The sequence below is a fragment of the Bufo bufo genome, chromosome 2, assembly GCF_905171765.1.
Source record: "Bufo bufo chromosome 2, aBufBuf1.1, whole genome shotgun sequence".
Classification (NCBI taxonomy): domain Eukaryota; kingdom Metazoa; phylum Chordata; class Amphibia; order Anura; family Bufonidae; genus Bufo; species Bufo bufo.
The window spans coordinates 740732573-740752376 of record NC_053390.1 but is presented as its reverse complement, the minus strand read 5'-3'; the positions used below and the strand labels follow the sequence as shown (position 1 = coordinate 740752376).

At 44.7% G+C, this 19804-nt stretch overlaps 1 protein-coding gene across 1 annotated transcript in view; it reads left to right on the top strand.

The window, feature by feature from the left end:
• Positions 1–19804, top strand: part of LOC120991038 (izumo sperm-egg fusion protein 1-like) — a 42953-nt gene continuing 23149 nt past the window's right edge. The window contains exons 1-3 of the mRNA XM_040419929.1: positions 1–6; positions 5828–5830; positions 19042–19049. The gene's annotated coding sequence lies outside the window, so the exon portion shown is untranslated. The remainder of the gene's footprint in view (positions 7–5827; positions 5831–19041; positions 19050–19804) is intronic.

Below are 19804 nucleotides of genomic sequence, written 5' to 3'. Positions count from 1 at the left end.
TTTTTTGTCATTTTGGTGTTTTTTCCCAATTAATCGATGAAATTATCGACAACTAATCGATTATTCAAATAATCGTTAGCTGCAGTCCTAATACTTACCCATCCATTTATGGCTGGGTCAGCCCAATTTGCCAGGACTTCAGGGACAGTCCAGTCAAATTTTAGAACAGTAGGCAACTATGTATCATGCATCGCTACAGTTATAGTCATAGTATCAGTCATATCCCATATTTACAGGTCAATGGCTGTGTACACTTCTGGAAGTATTTTTTTGTATTATTGTATTGTGCTCATTTTGAGCTAAAAATCATTTTTTCAATTAGTTTTAAATAAAAAATGAAGAGCCGTTTTCCCTGCACAGCTTTGAGTTCTACTATCAGCAGGATCTTTACTTACTCTCTGTTCTGTCAGGCAGGGAGCTGATGGGCTCCTTATCTCTGATCTCTGACCTTATAAACACTCATTAAAGCTTAGTTCTTATCTTACTGATAAGAATGTGGCTTTAATAGGTGTGAATGACCTTTTGGTAATTTAGAGATAAGGGTTATTAGATGATCTGCACAAAATGAAAATTAAAGTACAATTAACACCGCTAGAAAACAGTTAACCCTTTGTGACAGAACGGCTCAATATTTTTAATAGTGATGGACGAACATTGGGCGGGACGTTTCGCAAACGCACGTTCACGATCAAATGTTCACGGGCCCCATTCACTTTAATGGCAGGCGAACCTGAAAAACCTTCAGGTCATATTTGCAGCCACCAAATACTTACTAGAAGTGCCTAATCAAGCCTCAAAATTGAGGTTCTGTCACCTCCGTGCTCACGGGTGCCCCCCGCTGATTCCACCTTGACTGTTACACTGGCCGCCGCCTCCGCACTGTGAATTACAATACCTGGCTGCGGGCTGCCGGCGGCTAGTAATTCACATAGGGGGGCGGACCCGGCGGAGGCAGAGCCGTGTGCTGTTCAGGCGCAGGCTGGGAGTGGTCCCGTCTGGGCGGCAGAGTTGACGTTACGCTGCTTGCCCCACACGCCTGCTAGTGAGGTGAGGACGGCGGCGGCGCGGTGTGATAGTGTTGGAAGGGAGCTTGGTGTGGCAGGCGCAGCACTATGAAGTGCCTTTTGTGCTGTGGAATTAGAAGAATTTTGGTATCTCTGACTTTTAGTCTAACCAGACTGTCTAATTCCTCTAGCGCCGTTCTATGGAATTAGTAGGTTTAAAGAGCACATCAAATGCTTGAAATAACTTCTTTATTATCTTCAACTTTTCTTCATATAACACTGCCACCTCCGTAGCAGATAATCAATGTACATAACACATGTTGAAAAGATATCACAAAATGGCAATATGATTAGGATGGTGGTTCAACTGTTCAATCTTGTCATTCAACATAAAATGGTGGATATATTTCTTTCTAGAGTGTCTGTACTCTCACTTTAAGTTATTTAATCACTTTATGATCTCTCTGAGAGGTATATCTGAGGTCTAACTAATAGTTCTGCTTGCTCAACTTGGTTTGCAGAATGCAATTGCTTATGATTTGGTATGAGCAGTTTGCAGTTTGTATGCAATTTGTATGGATTCTGGTTGGTATGCTTGCAATTTGTATTTGCAATTGACTTGTATGGTTGCAATTTGAATTTGCAATTGTATGGTTGCAACTGATTGAACTGTAAGTAAACATATATATAACTGGTTCAATATACAGTTCTAATCACAATATTAACAGTAGGAACATTATATAACTATTTTAAATACCTATTTTGGCCTCTTGTTCCCATAGAACTGGACTCTGACTGGAACTGTGTGTCTGTTCAGATCGTCTCTTTGGTGAGTAATGATTCCAGCAACTCCTGCTAGGGGAATTCCTAGACAGGCTGTCTGTGAGGCTGGCTGTGATTGGTGAAAACTCTTGCTGTATGAGAAGCTGGCTGTGATTGGTCTAGACTTCTGACCAGCATCAACAGATTAACACTATGCTTTCTGTTGTTTCTGCTGTGTCACTGAGCTTACCTTTCATTACAAAATGAATCTTAAAGGAATACAATCTTTTTCTGCTTCTGTGAACACAAAATTGTCATGCCTTGCCCTATGAATGTGCTGAGATCTGTCAGACTGGCTGCACATGTCTGACTTCTTTGTTTGTTTTAATTTGGGTTTGAGCTGGATCCCCCTTCCCTCAGGTGTACTGGGTTTCATTATTAGTGAGGCTATTTATCCCTCCTTCCCCCCAGTGGCCTGTGCGGGTTATAGTTCTTTACTGGGAGCTCTTGATTTGTGGTAGATCGTCTTCTCCAGCTCTGCTCAAGATAAGTCCTCTCCTTTATTTTGCTTTGTGTGTTTTTCTAGGCCTCTAGTGAGACACTTGCTTTTTGAGGAAACAGGTTGCCTCTTCCCTTTTCCCTGCTGCTTATGGTTTGCCCAGGGTGTTTAGGTTTTAGGCACGAGGGCATGTGCATATCCACCCTAAGGGTATGCACATGGGCACAGCAGTTTAGGGAAAGCTTTCAGGAATTGCTAGGAGGTGACCCTTTTCTCCCTAGCTTTTGGGCCTAGTCGTTTTTTCTGTTTGTTTTCCTGTGTTTGGTTATTTCCCCGCTCAGGGGGTGGTTGGAGGGGGCTACTCATCCTATTACGGTATATATTTACCACAAGAATTTGGCTTACTTGCAGTCTGCTAAGTGCCTGAATCCTAGACAGGCTAGATGGTCACTGTTTTTTTACTAGGTTCAATTTTGTGGTCACCTTTCGCCCTGGGGTTACAAACGTTAAGGCAGATGCGTTGTCACATAGTTTTCCTGGAGGGAGTGATTCAGAGGATCCCGCTTCGATTTTGGCTGATGGGGTGGTGGTTTCCGCTCTGTACCCTGAGTCGGAGATAGAGGTGTTGGGGGCCCAGGAGGAAGCTCCTGATTCTTGTCCTCCAGACAAGTTGTTTGTTCCTGCTGAACACCGATACAAGGTGTTCAAGGAACATCATGATATGTTTTTTGCGGGGCATCCTGGAAGCAAATCCACCATAGATCTTATTTCCCGGAGGTTCTGGTGGCCAGGGTTGCGCAAAGGTATGGAGGGTTATGTGACAGCTTGTGAGACCTGTGCACGCGCGAAGGTGGCTCACACTCGGCCTTCAGGATCCCTTCTTCCTTTATCCATACCGTCTCGTCCTTGGACGCATTTGTCCATGGACTTTATTACCGTTTTACAGAGTTCCTCTGGGAAAACTGATTTTGGTCGTAGTGGACCACTTCAGTAAGATGGCCCACTTTGTACCGTTGCCTAGCTTGCCCAATTTTAAAACTCTCGCTCAGGTTTTTATCGATAACACTGTGAAACTACATGGCATTCCCTCTCATGTGGTGTCTGATAGGGGTTTCCAAGTTTTGGAGGGCGTTCTGCTCTTGTCTGGGAATTCAACTGTCTTTTTCTTCGGCTTTTCACCCCCAGTCGAATGGTCAGACAGAGCGCACTAACCAAAACCTGGAGACCTATTTGAGGTGTTTTGTTCCCAAGAACCAGGATGACTGGTCCTCGTTCTTGTCTCTAGCCGAATTTGCCTTGAATAACCATAGACAGGAGTCCACTGATAAGTCGCTATTTTTTGGTGCATATGGTTTTCACCCACAGTTTGGTACTTTTTCTGGGACTGGATCTTCTGGGATGCCAGAAGAGGAGAGATTCTCTTCCGCCTTGTCATCTATCTGGCGGAAGATCCAAGTTAATTTGGAAAAGATGGGTGAAAGATATAAATGGATGGCTGACAGGAGAAGTATGACTGGCCCGGACCTGTGTGTGGGTGATTCGGTGTGGTTGTCCACTAGAAACATTAAGCTGAAGGTACCATCTTGGAAATTGGGTCCATGATTTATTGGCCCTTACAAAATCTCTGCGATTGTCAACCCGGTGGCGTTTCGTCTGGATCTTCCGCAGACCTAGAAGATCCATGATGTGTTTCACAGGACTTTATTAAAGAAATATGTGGAACCTGTGGAACCATCTCCAACGCCACCTCCCCCTGTCCTGGTGGATGGCAATTTGGAGTTTGAAATCTCTAAGATTTTCGACTCATGTGTTCTTCGGGGTTCCCTCCAGTACTTGGTGCACTGGAAGGGATATGGTCCCAAGGAAAGAATGTGGGTTCCGGCTGCTGATGTCACTGGTAGCCGCCTGGTGAGGGCCTTTCACAGGGCACACCCGGATAAAGTTGGTCCGGGGTGTCCGGAGGTCACCCGTAGAAGGGGGTGTACTGTCACGCCTTGCCCTGTGAATGTGCGGAGATCTGTCAGACTGGCTGCACATGTCTGACTTCTTTGTTTTGATTTGGGTTTGAGCTGGATCCACCTTCCCTCAGGTGTACTGACTTTCATTGTTATTTAGGCTATTTATCCTGCCTTCTCCCAGTGGCCTGTTCGGGTTATAGTTCTTTCCTGGGAGCTCTTGATTTGTGGTGGATCGTCTGCTCCAGCTCTGCTCACGATAAGTCCTCTCCTTCATTTCCCTTTGTGTGTTTTTCTAGGCCTCTAGGGAGACACTTGCTTCTTCCTGATTTGAAGAAGCAGGTTGCCTTTTCCCTGCTGCTTAGGGTTTGCCCAGGGTGTTTAGGTTTTAGGCACGAGGGCATGTGCATATCCACCTTAAGGGTATGCACATGGGCACAGCAGTTTAGGGAAAGCTTTTAGGGATCGCTAGGAGGTGACCCTTTTCTCCCTAGCTTTTGGGCCTAGTCGTTTGTTCTGTTTGTTTTCCCATGTTTGGTTACTTCCCCGCTTACCTACCTACCGTGACAAAAATATAACAGTTATATGATATCCAAAACATGATGTCACAGTAAATAACAATGCTTTTGTCTTTAACACATAAACATATGAACTGTATTAAGGTTTAGCAGTATACACATGTAAGACTATACTAGCAACCTAGGACAGGTCTTAGCTGGCCAGCTACACGGGATGCCCAGTTTCTCCGGTCAGGGACCCATAACGCATTATAAAAAAGAAGTATGTACCCTGTCCCACAGTGCTACCCCTCCTTAGTTGTCCCCTGTATAATGTCCCATGTTAGTCCTCCTCAGTTATATTACCTCTGTATAATGTACCAGGGTAATATAACTGTATGTGTGTGTGTGTATGTAATATATATATACATACATGGGCGTGTGCACGGCGTGTGTGTTTGTGCTTTAGGGTGCACACCCTAATGCAATAGGCTACGCAAGCCTATGAGAAGTGCACAGATAGTCCCACTACATGGACAGTGACATACAAGAGGGGGATCAATGTCAAAAATTCCCACAAAAAATATGTATTTTAATTAGAGGCCATTTTTATGCGTCTTAAAGAAAAACTCTCAAAAATGTGCCCTGATGGAGCCTAGAAAATTTTTATTTTAGGCCACGGGAGTACAGGCCCCAAAAATTAGGCATTCACCTGACAGAAAAGATAAAGATAAAGATAAAGTGATTATGTGGCTGAAGGTACATTAGGCGGTCACTGAATAACAATTTTACTGTAGGCCAGTGGAGTACAGGCCCCAAAAATTAGGCATTCACCTGACAGAAAAGAACTAGTGTTTATGTGTCTGGAGGTACATTAGGCGGTCACTGGATAAAAATTTTCCTGTAGGCCACTGGAGTAAAGGCCTCAAAAATTAGGCATTCACCTGACAAAAGGCCTTTTATGCTGCTGTATATACATAAGACAAGGACCATTCTTTGTTCTGGATGATGGCAGATATGTGTGGGCTGGCATGAGGAAATTCAATTACACGTGGTCGTCACAGGTGTTGAATTCCTCATCCATGCCTCATTCATTTTTAGAAATGTGAGGTAGTCCACACTGTCGTGAGCTAGGCGACTGCGCTTATCGGTCACGATCCCCCCTGCTGCGCTGAATGTCCTTTCGGACAGGACACTTGATGAGGGGCAAGCCAAGAGTTCCATGGCAAATTGTGCCAGCTCTGGCCACAGGTCAAGCCTGCACACCCAGTAGTCCATGGGTTCCTCGCTTCTCAGAGCGTCCACATCGGTCGTTAACCCGATGTAGTCGGACACCTGTCGGTCTAGGTGTTCCCTGAGGCTGGATCCGGAGGTTGGCTGTCGATGGGTTGGCTGCAAGAATGATCTCATATCCGAAGTGACCAACATATCTTTAAACCGCCCTCTTCTTGCAGGAGCGGTAGGATTGGTACCCGCGCCTGTTTCACTGTGGGTGGAAATTCCTCTGCCAGCGCTCGCAACAGCAGAATGCAGCATCTCTCACAGAAAGGCCTGGAAATGCTGTATTATGCCAGCCCTCTGTGATGCTGGTAACATGTCCGCCATTTTGTGTTTGTACCAGGGGTCTAAGTTCATTGCCACCCAATACTGGTCCTTGCCCTTTATGCTTTTTATACGGGGGTCCCTCTTCAAACACTGGAGCATGAAGGCCCCCATTTGCACTAAATTGGAAGCAGTGGAGCGCCCTTGCTCCTGCTCATCGCCCAGGAGAATGTTGTCATCGGTCTCCTCCCCTTAGCCACGGACAACATCAGGGATCCCCGAAAAGTTTAAAGCCTGCTCTTCTTGCTTCTCCTTACCCCAGCCATCATCCTCCTCTGACTCCTCTTCAGACTCCTGCTGACTTGTCTCAGATGGAGTCGCCCCCCTGGGAATTCATTCAGTATTGCGACTTCCTCATCTTCCTGCTCCTGCTCCTCGACGGCTTGATAAATGACACGACGCAATGCACGCTCCAGAAAGAAGGCGTAAGGTACGATGTCACTGATGGCGCCCTGGTTGCGACTCACCAGTTTGGGGATCTCATCAAATGGCTGCAGAAGTCTGCATGTGTCGTGCAAGAGCAGCCACTGGCGCGGTAAAAAGAAACCAAGCTCCCAGAACCTGTCCTGCTGCAGAGTTCGTACAGGTAGTCGTTAACTGCACATTTCTGCTGGAGCAGCCTATCAAGCATATACAAGGTGGGAGTTCCATCGCGTTGGGCAGTCACAAATCAGACGTCTGGCGGGCAGGTGGTGTCGCCGCTGAATGTCAGCAAGGCGAGCCATGGCCGTGTAAGATCTTCTAAAATTGCCAGAGATTTTCCTGGCCTGCCGCAAGATGTCCTGGACCCTGGGATATTTGGCAAAGAATCGCTGCACGACTAACTTCAGGACATGTGCCATGCACAGCACGTGTGTCATTTTGCCCTGTTTCAGCGCGCTCAGCAGATTGGCACCATTGTCGCACACCACTTTACCAACTGTCAAATTGAGTGGGGTTAGCCACTGATCGGCCTGTGACCGCAGAGCTGAAAGGAGTGCAAGACCGGTGTGTCTCTTGGCTTCCAGCACAACAGCCGCAGCACAGTATGGCAACGTTTCACCTGGCACATCAAATAGGTTCTGGGGAGCTTGGGGGGTGCACCGGAAGAGGCGGTACCAGTGGAAAAGGAGGAGTCAGCCGAGGAGGAGACAGAGGATGGAGTAGGAGGAGAAGAAGAGGCAGGCCTGCATGCAATCCGTGGCGGTAACACAAAATCCACACAGGTGCCACTGGTTGCATGCTTGACAGCCGTCAGAAGGTTCCCTCAGTGGGCAGTAAAAGTTATGTACCTTCCGTGCCCGTGTTTGCTAGACCACGTGTCTGTAGTCAGATGTATCTTGGCACTGACACTGTGTGCCAGAGATACATTCACTTACTACTGAACATGGCCATATATAGCTCTGGGATGCCCTTCTGGGAGAAATATTTCCTTCCGGAGACCTTCCATTGCGGTGTGCCAATGGGAACCAATTTTCTAAAGGCCTCTGAGTCCACTAGTTTATATGGCAGTAGTTGGTGGGCTAGCAGTTACGACAAGCCAGCGGTTAGCCATTGGGCAAGAGGTTATCCGGCGTCATCAACTTTTTACGTTCGAACATTTGGGCCACAAAAGCCTGCCTTTTGCCAGATGAACGCGATGATGGCATGGTGTAAGGTGGAGTGGAGGACAAATGGGAGGAGAGAGGAGAAGGAGAAGAGGCAGGACGTGGAACGCAGGGAGTGTGGCTTTGTGGGTTCTGACAGCGTTGCTCTCACTGGGCTCGGTGATGGGAGAACAGGTGCCTTCTTAAGGCAGTCGTACCTAGGTGAGTGTTGGGCTTACCGCAACTTATGCGTTGACAGCACAGGCTGCAGATGGCAACACTATTATCAGCAGCTGACACGTTAAAAAAAAGTCCACACTGCGGAGCCATGTCCCAGAGTCCTGAGAGCGCAAGATGTTACCGTGCATGGTGGATAACTCGCTCCAGATACATTTTCAGTCTGCTTTTTGCTTCCTATGCACTGCGAGTTCTGCCTCCTTCTCCTCCCTATCTGCTGCTCCGTCTCTCCCTTTGAACTCCCCTCCAATTCCTCTGTGAGGTGTAGCTGGGTAGGGAGAAAAAAATTATGATGGTACAGACTGTGAAGGGCGTATGGCCCTATTTCACATTGACACAATTTGCCAGACGCCAGCAGAACTGCAGCAAGCTTCCTTACCTCTGCCGGGTTCCCTGGAAATAGGCCATACGCATTCCAATGACATTGTGTCAATGTGGAATAGGGCCATACGCCCTTCACAGTCTGTGCCATCATAATTCCCCCCCCCCCCCCCCCCCCCCCGCCCAGCTACACTTCATCTTATAGATGTTTTAGGAGTGGGGGTATTCTATTTAAGACCTTTGTCCCCTAGTCACAGATATCACTCTTTAGATATATTCATATATGAAACGCTTAGGGACACCTGAATACATCACCACCTTAGCGTTCTATATCCATCACAACAATTTATGTTATACCCTTGGCCTCTACACTTTGCCCCTGGCAGGGCCATTTAGGTTTATCAGTTTAGGGTTAGATTCCGGACGAAGCCACCCCTTGCGGGGCAAGGACCCCGTGTTAGGAGGCTTTTTCAGGGTATAACAGGCCAAGTAGGGCCTAACAGGGATAGATCTTCTCCCTGAGGCCCTCCCTGATTATGTTGACCGTCTACCCGAAGACCCTCTTAAGTTAAAGAATCACCTCTGAATGTGCACCCTGAGTGCCGGTCGTGATTGTCCTTCACCGGTAAGACCAACCCTTTTTTCTGCCTGTCTGGCATGTTTTTAGACCTAATAGTGCACTACGAGCATCTTTAAGTACACAAACATGTAGATCTGACGGCAGGAATCGGGAAGTTTTGTTCACTGCATCTTTATTGTTGCAAGTGCTATGGAATAAAGACGAAGCAATCTTTTATACTTACTACGTGCTGGAAGTTTTTCTTTGAAAGTTCATACATATAGCTGGTCTTGGCTCGTCCGTTGCACGGTGGATATCTGGTGAGCTGGACTTTTTCTTTTTGTGCTTGAATACATGTAATGATAGTTATTAGTCATTGATAATGAGGCCAACTACAACTTTATTAATTATTATGGTGATGCAGGTATACATTTAATAGTGCTTACATTTTATCTTTATAGTAATGAGGTATGACTACATATTTCACAAACCTATTTTATACACATAGAATGGTTCACGTTTTTTTTTTTCGAGCGTTAAAAATGCATTCAATCCGCATGTTATCCATGCTGAAAAAAAAAAGCAATAACGCAATGCAATCGCATACAAAACGGACACCACACGCAAGCAAAATCGCGCGATTATCACTGAACGCATCCGGACCTAATCCATCACGCTCGTCTGCAAGGGGCCTAAGAGTTACATACACTGCGTGCAGAATTATTAGGCAAATGAGTATTTTGACCACATCATCCTCTTTATGCATGTTGTCTTACTCCAAGCTGTATAGGCTCGAAAGCCTACTACCAATTAAGCATATTAGGTGATGTGCATCTCTGTAATGAGAAGGGGTGTGGTCTAATGACATCAACACCCTATATTAGGTGTGCATAATTATTAGGCAACTTCCTTTCCTTTGGCAAAATGGGTCAAAAGAAGGACTTGACAGGCTCAGAAAAGTCAAAAATAGTGAGATATCTTGCAGAGGGATGCAGCACTCTTAAAATTGCAAAGCTTCTGAAGCGTGATCATCGAACAATCAAGCGTTTCATTCAAAATAGTCAACAGGGTCGCAAGAAGCGTGTGGAAAAACCAAGGCGCAAAATAACCGCCCATGAACTGAGAAAAGTCAAGCGTGCAGCTGCCAAGATGCCACTTGCCACCAGTTTGGCCATATTTCAGAGCTGCAACATCACTGGAGTGCCCAAAAGCACAAGGTGTGCAATACTCAGAGACATGGCCAAGGTAAGAAAGGCTGAAAGACGACCACCACTGAACAAGACACACAAGCTGAAACATCAAGACTGGGCCAAGAAATATCTCAAGACTGATTTTTCTAAGGTTTTATGGACTGATGAAATGAGAGTGAGTCTTGATGGGCCAGATGGATGGGCCCGTGGCTGGATTGGTTAAGGGCAGAGAGCTCCAGTCCGACTCAGACGCCAGCAAGGTGGAGGTGGAGTACTGGTTTGGGCTGGTATCATCAAAGATGAGCTTGTGGGGCCTTTTCGGGTTGAGGATGGAGTCAAGCTCAACTCCCAGTCCTACTGCCAGTTTCTGGAAGACACCTTCTTCAAGCAGTGGTACAGGAAGAAGTCTGCATCCTTCAAGAAAAACATGATTTTCATGCAGGACAATGCTCCATCACACGCGTCCAAGTACTCCAGCGTGGCTGGCAAGAAAGGGTATAAAAGAAGAAAATCTAATGACATGGCCTCCTTGTTCACCTGATCTGAACCCCATTGAGAACCTGTGGTCCATCATCAAATGTGAGATTTACAAGGAGGGAAAACAGTACACCTCTCTGAACAGTGTCTGGGAGGCTGTGGTTGCTGCTGCACGCAATGTTGATGGTGAACAGATCAAAACACTGACAGAATCCATGGATGGCAGGCTTTTGAGTGTCCTTGCAAAGAAAGATGGCTATATTGGTCACTGATTTGTTTTTGTTTTGTTTTTGAATGTCAGAAATGTATATTTGGGAATGTTGAGATGTTATATTGGTTTCACTGGTAAAAATAAATAATTAAAATGGGTATATATTTGTTTTTTGTTAAGTTGCCTAATAATTATGCACAGTAATAGTCACCTGCACACACAGATATCCCCCTAAAATAGCTAAAACTAAAAACAAACTAAAAACTACTTCCAAAAATATTCAGCTTTGATATTAATGAGTTTTTTGGGTTCATTGAGAACATGGTTGTTGTTCAATAATAAAATTAATCCTCAAAAATACAACTTGCCTAATAATTCTGCACTCCCTGTATAGTGTGTGTCTGTGTGTGCGGTATATAGTGTGTGTGTGCGGTATATAGTGTGTGTGGTATATAGTGTGTGTGTGCGGTATATAGTGTGTGTGTGCGGTATATAGTGTGTGTGCGGTATATAGTGTGTTTGTGTGGTATATAGTGTGTGTCTGTGTGTGTGCGGTATATAGTGTGTGTGGTATATAGTGTGTGTGCGGTATATAGTGTGTGTGCGGTATATAGTGTGTGTCTGTGTGTGTGCGGTATATAGTGTGTGTGCGGTATATAGTGTGTGTGCGGTATATAGTGTGTGTGCGGTATATAGTGTGTGTCTGTGTGTGTGCGGTATATAGTGTGTGTGGTATATATTGTGTGTGTGCGGTATATAGTGTGTGTGTGTGCGGTATATAGTGTGTGTGTGCGGTATATAGTGTGTGTGTATGCGGTATATAGTGTGTGTGCGGTATATAGTGTGTGTGTGTGCGGTATATAGTGTGTGTGTGTGGTATATAGTGTGTGTCTGTGTGTGTGCGGTATATAGTGTGTGTGGTATATATAGTGTGTGTGCGGTATATAGTGTGTGTGTTTGCGGTATATAGTGTGTGTGTGTGCGGTATATAGTGTGTGTGTTTGCGGTATATAGTGTGTGTGCGGTATATAGTGTGTGTACGGTATATAGTGTGTGTGTGCGGTATATAGTGTGTTTGCGGTATATAGTGTGCGGCATGACAATGGATTTGCAATGTCCATGTTAAATATATTTCTCTGCTTTCCATACAAATATGCTACTAACATAGTGGGTGTGATGTCACAGGAATACTTAGTGCAAAAATCAATAATATCTAGTGAGATTATAAAATGTGAAGTTTTGTGCACTTTAGAAAAATGTTATTCACTGTAGTTTACACTGGCGATTTTTTTTATAACACTCTTTATGCATATAAAGCGATTGTTCAGACATGCAGGTGAAATGTAATCAAATACACTACTTTAATGTAAGATTACTTACAGTCACCAGGAGTTCTTCCTCTTGGTCGTTGAACTTTGTTCCAACCATGGCATCCATCTAATTGCTAGTCGGTGCAAACCAGTTGCTGTACGCCACGCCTTCCTAACGCATGTGCTCTTGCGATTAATATTTTTCCGAAATTTCGCCGACAAAAAAAGAATGCTTGTCAATCGCAAATTCGCTTAATACTCCGGGTATGTCAGTGTCCATGTTGTGGGACTATGTGTGCGCATTTACTAAGTATTTTGTGGCTGCAAATATGACATTGAGGTTTTTCATGTTCGCCTGCCATGAAAATGAATGGGACCCGCCGCGAACCGAACATTTGAGCGAGTTTGTGCGATCGCGTTCGTGAACCGTCCCATCAGATGTTCGTCCATCACTAGACAGGACTATATAAGAGTTAAGTTAAAGAAAAACCGGAAATCATGCAGTCACCTTTATAAAGTTGCTTTATAGACACACATTTACTATTAACCCATGTGAATGATTTCTACTGAAAACACAGAATAAGATTTTGTAAATGCTACATATGCACTTTTTAGCTATATAGCCTTCTGACTGTGTGGATGCAGGGCCTGCGCTTAATATGTGTACAATATATGTGACCCTCTATGAAAATACATATGGGATAAGACGAGCAGTAAGTCGTATCCAGGGTGCAGTGACATCAGACTGTTCTGCGGATACTATATCTCCTTATGGAGAGCGCCAAATCAGTGTGAGGAGTCTTATAAGCCAGCCAATGTTCCTCTGGAATTTTGTGAGCAAAGGAGCTCTTAGAAAGGTGTGCAACTGATGCCACCAGATGTAAGGCCGCTATCCTGTAAGTCAATGTTTCACCTTTTGAACAGGCCTTGAGACATGACTTGGAGAATAATTAAGCCAGCACCTCATCTGCAGACAGCTGTTTCGGGGTGATTTCCCCTCATCAGTGCAGAGAATACTGGCTCAACTGGGTTAAAGGCCAATTAGCGTGAGGAGTTGGCCTCTCACGCAGGTAAGCCAGTACTCCCTGCTCTACACTGATGAGGGGCAATCACCCTGAAACAGCTGTCTGCAGATGAGATGCTGGCTTGCTAATAGCTCATTTGCATACCTTCATCGCAGACTGTTGCCATGATGTCACGTTCCAAACGTTCCATGGAACGAGTCCGTAGCAACAGACCATAACTGCCCACCGAATAGTGAGTGCACATTACGTGGTCAGTGTAGATTTACTGCTAGTAGCGGACAATTACTGAGAATTTTCAATAAATTCAGTTGAAGACACTACTTTCCAATGTCTAAGTCAACGAAACCGAGAAAGTCGTTGAGACTTCTGAGAAGTAAGTGTAAAACGAACACCAACCTCACTGACAACATCATCTTCACCCTTATCCTCCCCATGTTATCCTATTATTTTAGCCTGTTGTCCATATAATGGCCACCAATAGACGTCTAAGAAAATTCAGACATTACTTCCTTTGTCACAAATGTTTCCATTTTTCTTAGTTGAAAATAAGAAGAAAAGACGTTTGGAGGACTTGGAGGATTTGGAGCCTCCTACAGATCGTCGACCTCCTACTAAGTAAGATACTAATGAAGGTTCCTGTTTCTATTAATTGTTTTTTTGTATTTTTTTTTAGGTGACTTTATTTTAGATGTTAAGCTTATTGCAAATGGGAAGGACAATAAGGGTATGTCCACATGAGGTGGAAAATACAACAGAAATGTCCCTAATAGCATTAACTGATACTGCAGATTTGAAATCCGCCGGTCAGTTCACTTTGAAATCTGCAGCATGTCACTTTATGCTGCAGATCTCCACACATTTCACCCTTTGCAATAAAGAGGCTGAAATCCACAGCCATTTCCACAGCAAAAACAAATATAATACATGTGATTTTTGCTGTGGATCCTCAGTGAACTTTTCTTCTGTATTTTCCATCCTGTTTGGACATACCCTAAATGATAAAATATAAAACAGCCTCCAGCTAAAAAACAGCTCCCGATAATGTTTGAGTTCCTCACCTGCCCATTGTAAAAGTTTTTGTTTGCCGTCTTCATAAGTATAATCCAAATGGAGGTTTCTATATTGTACTGGTGAGTGGTTATCTACATGATAGTAGCCAGATCTGGGATAGTACATGTCAGGCTCCAACTTGCTGCCCCATCTTCAGTCATTTCCCTCTCCAGCCTAGATGTCAGTTGGCAGAGGCACCTGCACTGTCATGAGCCAACCTAGCACTGCTTGTGTATGGAAGAATAAAAAAATATGTCAAATGAAAATGGCTTATTATTGGACCAAACAAAGCATGTTTTATTTTTATAAATTTCAAGCCCTTTTATCATTGGTTTCCTTAGTAAATTCAAATGGATTCTGGAGGTTCCAAATAATAGTAGGGGTTAGGAAAGTTCAGAGGTAACTCTTGGATGTTTTTCAATAACCACCAGATTTTACCATCCCTTCACAGACTAGAATTCATGGCCTACCTTGGGCTGATGCCTACAACAACGGCAGAACAGCCATCAGATGATAAGGAGCCAGTGACTGCAGAGAAGGAGCCAGAGACTCCTGAAAATGAGTAAGTAAAAAAAATATGTTCTAATGGTTGTTTTTGGCGTTTTCATCCTTACAAATGTGTATAAAACATCTGTATTATTCAAATTTAGACCCAAAAACCCAGAGGCAAAGAAGACCCCAGATAGAATGGAGGCAGCAATGGCCTTTGTGGTAACAGAACAAAATAATGCCAAAGTGAACCCACCAGAAGCTAACAGAAGAGCCGACAAGAAAATGTCACCATACTCAGTGTGGAAAGAGCATAATTATGTGAAAGGGAGGACGTAACAACACAACGTAGGTGATACCGGGTAATGATGATGTCTGATAGTGAAAGTCGGTGGCAGGGGGCATGTTGTCTTATCCCTCACCTCCAGTGATATCTGGGGCTTATGTTGGAACCATAATTTGGACAGAGGAGTTATCTAATTTTTCTTTTCTAGGTGGAGATACTGAAACCCAGTAACATCAGGGCTTGGCGGTATACAGCTTTCTCATCAGCATTATTGTGGCATTGTTCATTTATTTCATGTTTAATAAAGTTTGTTTTGTTCACTTTTGTGTAGTTGTGTCTCTTCTGTATCTTAAACTATAAACCTCATTACTTCATATGGAAAATATCATCTAGTGCTAAATAGGAAAAAAAGATTAGGCCTCCTTCAGATGGGCACGTTGTGCCTGTGTCCTATGTGCTGGATTAGTCACTGGTGTTACATCTCGAGTAAGGCTACTTTCACACTCGCGTTTGATGCAGATCCGTCTTGTCCGTCGCGTTTGGTGCGGAACCATTTGCGTTATTCATAAAAAAAAAAGTCTAAGTCAAAACAGATCCGTCTTGACTAACATTGAAAGTCAATGGGGGATGGATCCATTTTCAACTGCACCATATTGTGTCAGTGAAAAACAGGTCCGTCCCCATTGACTTACATTGTAAGTCAGAACGGATCTGTTTGGTTCCGCATCGTCAGACGGTCACCAAAATGCTCCATTCAGAATGCATTGGGGCTGAACTGATCCGTTTTGGGCCGCTTGTGAGAGCCCTGAAACGGATTTCACAAGCGGACCCAGAAACGCCAGTGTGAAAGTAGCCTTAGGATAGTTACACCAGCCTAAAGAAGGTCTCATTTCTTTTTAGCTTTTCACCCCTAGTTTGATATATAATGAGGCACCATACTGAAATTAGTGTAAAACCTAAAGGGGGGAGTGACACAGAAAGTGGAGAACGGGGGAGAGATAGAAGGGTTATGTATGTCCATGAAGCTGGTGATTCTGTGACCAAACTGTACCTCCACTGCTAAAAGCTACTTCTATAACATACCTACTATCTGGATTCAGATGCATTAAGGGAAAAAAAAGGGTCACAACTGGGTGACATAGGAAGATGATGCAGAGACCGAACAAACGGTGTTCACTGGACACTGAAGTTTAGTTAAAGGGGCTTTCAGGAGGTAACTATTGATGACCCATCTTCAGAATATATCAACAATTTCAGATTGGTGTGGGTCTGATTCCTGCCACCCCCGCTGGAAGGGGCTGCGGCACTCTTCAGCAAGTGGTCACATCCATAGTTCACATTGGCCGGCTCTCCCACTTCACAAGCCCCAAACTCAGACAGAGTCGTCAGCTGAGGAGAGAGTGAGAGCCGTAGACTGCAGCAGCTCACACCACAACCAAACCTAAAGTAGCTTATTATGTTGTAACACTAGGTAATATGCAGCCCCACAGATTTCTCCCATATAGCGATTCAGATGTCCGCCAGGGTGACTGCCAACAAGGAGTTGGAGATGTACCTGCCCCGGGATCATACATAAACATACATTGATTGGGTTTTTGAAGCTAAAACCAAGAAAGGATTACCCCAAACTGTTGCACCCCTTGGTCTCACTGGAGTACTGTACTTCTTTATTGGAGTGTATTATATCTGTAAAGGATAAAGGATGATTTTGACCCTGATTATGTTTTATCCAATAAGGTCATCCGTTTTGTCTTCTGTCAGCCATCCAAAGTGCTGCAAATGGTGATAGAATCCAGGCCTTTGGATAAGAGATCATGACATGAGATAATTTCCCAATGACATCACAGGGTAAAGGTACACCAGCAGCTTGCATCTGGTTGTGGGATTTCTGAAGTTTGTATTAGTTGGTGAAAAAAAGTTGAGCTTGGTAAATCTCATTGAATAAACCAGTATTAGCGGCTCACCAACCACAAGCTATGGACGAAGATGAACGCAGAGTGCACTGACTAGGCTCCAGGCACCTATGGGCTATATAATCACAATACATAAACAAGATAGGTGTCAGCTCTTTAGACATACAATAGTCTGTAAAACATTAGGTAATGTACTTAGACAATAAATGTAATAGATTCCTCCATAACATAAAACGATAAACACCAAATGCAAAATAAAACAAATGAAAACACCAAATAATAAGTTAATAAAAGTGTAAAACATGTAGATTGTCCACAATAAATAAAGCAGTATCCAACACTACTGTTGTAGCGATATAGATCAAGGCAATTCCTGTGTTTCGATACCACACAGAGTCCGCAATCAGGGTTAGGTAAGATATATAAGATAGGTGTAATTGGGGACGCCCCAATTACAAAACCCGACCACTTTTTACACCTATCTTATATATCTTACCTAACCCTGATTGCGGACTCTGTGTGGTATCGAAACACAGGAATTGCCTTGATCTATATCGCTACAACAGTGCTATATTGGACGGACACAGTTTCAATTGTTACAAGGTTTCTACAGGATTCCTTGTAGAGGACACTTTTGCACAGGATACCTATTTTATATTTTTTTCACAGGACATATAGTCTGTCACCTGAATTACTTTATTTGATTTTTTACACAGGATATTGGACTTTATCACTTTATTTTAAGATATTTGTATGCACATTATAACACGTATTCTTTTCCGGACAGGATATTTATTTTACATATCGTATAGAGCACTATATTATACCCATCCAGATAGCTCATTATATAGTGAATGGGAATCGGCTTATTTGTGCTCAGATCGGCTCATGATGAGAGGGTCCCCTACCTAAGCCTATACTCCCCCTCCTACCTAGAAGCAGCAGAGTTATGCCGGAACTGCTTATTGAAGGGTAGCCTAAAGGGGGCCACACCAATGATGAGTCCTGAGAAGAAGGGAGGGCTTCTGGGTGGGTCGAAAGCGTTCGAACCGACAAATGGGGGCAGGAGAGCCAGGTTTAAATAATTAAAGCCCCGCCTCCCCTCACACAAACACGGCACTCTTAATTGCCTACCACTTGTGCTCGGATCGGCTCATGATGAGAGGGTCCCCTACCTAAGCCTATACTCCCCCTCCTACCTAGAAGCAGCAGAGTTATGCCGAAACTGCTTATCGAAGGGTAGCCTAAAGGGGCCAAAATAACCATGCATAGGAGTTTGGAAAGACTTTGATAACAGAAACTACAAAACCAAAACTCGAAAGCCAGTGACATTTCGTATTAAGGATCCGGGATATAACGCCTGGAACACGCGGAACTGCGACGACCCAACCGTTTGATGACATGTACTGGCACCTTATGCATGGACGCCGCAGCTGCCGCGCCCATGCGAAAGGAATGTCCTGTGATCCAGAGAGGACCGACCCCTGAACCTGTCAACTAAACCCGAATGTACCTAAGAAAGGCCGCGGTGGTTAGCCGGGCATTGCCTAGTTCGAGTACGGGAGAACATGCCGGCTTGGACTAAATACTACGCAGCCAAGCCTCCAAGGCCTGCACCGGACACCATCTGCTGTCCGTGGGAAAGTATCTGACCGCCACCGATTCCCCCCGTCCGTGAAGTCTTGGACGAGGCCAAGGTGAGGACATAGATGGACCCGTGCCGGATGAGCTGACCTTTCCGCAAGCAGCCAGCCAGCGTATTGGTGCCCATGAGTTCGCCTGACCTGAGGAATCCATGGAAGGCCAGGTACCAGGCTGTTTCTACCAGAGCGCTAACCTGCGGCCCGAACGGTTTACCCTGCAGTTTGTCTGTCACGGCCTGGGCAAGCTACCGGTAAATGGCTGACGCACATGTCAATTCACAACAGACATCTTGCGCAAACCCTTCAACGCCGCTTTGATCGGGTGGGTGGAGAAGAGTGACGGTAGGTCCGGATGTAGGATGTACAAATGGTGCTGAATACCTGCCAGGTATAGTTAAGAATGCTATAGGACAGGTTTAATTGAGAGTGGCAAAACCCTGACGAAGCCCAATAGGTGAGTGATAGGCCCCCGGCCAGCGGCCGGGGAGCTGTTATCATATCTCTGAAACAGGCGCCAAGCTGTCTTGTAAGCCCTCAGAATATTACTGGCCAAGGAATTGACCATCAGTCTCTTAGCTATGGTGAGATGAGAGACTAGTCCCAGCGCAGCTGGCCCTGGTGAGGAATTTTTTATTTTATTTTTTCTCCATGCGTGAGAGACTCCAATGGCGGAGTCATCTGTGTAAACCTAAAGCGGAGAAGCCATGCGCGAGAGACTAATGGCGGAGCCATGCGTGAGAGACTAATGGCGGAGTCATATGTGTAAAACTAAAACGGAGAAGCCATGCGTGAGAGACTAATGGCAGAGTCATTTGTGTAAAACTAAAACGGAGAAGCTCTGCGTGAGAGACTCAGATGGCGGAGTCATATGTGTAACTAAAACGGAGAAGCCATGCGTGAGAGACTAATGGCGGAGTCATATGTGTAAAACTAAAATGGAGAAGCCATGCGTGAGAGACTCAGATGGCGGAGTCATATGTGTAACTAAAACTGAGAAGCCATGCGTGAGAGACTAATGGCGGAGTCATATGTGTAAAACTAAAATGGAGAAGCCATGTGTGAGAGACTCTAATGGCGGAGACATATGTGTAAACCTAAAACGGAGAAGCCATGCGTGAGAGATTCTAATGGCGGAGTCATATGTGTAAACCTAAAACGGGGAAGCCATGCGTGAGAGACTCTAATAGCGGAGTCGTATGTGTAAAACTA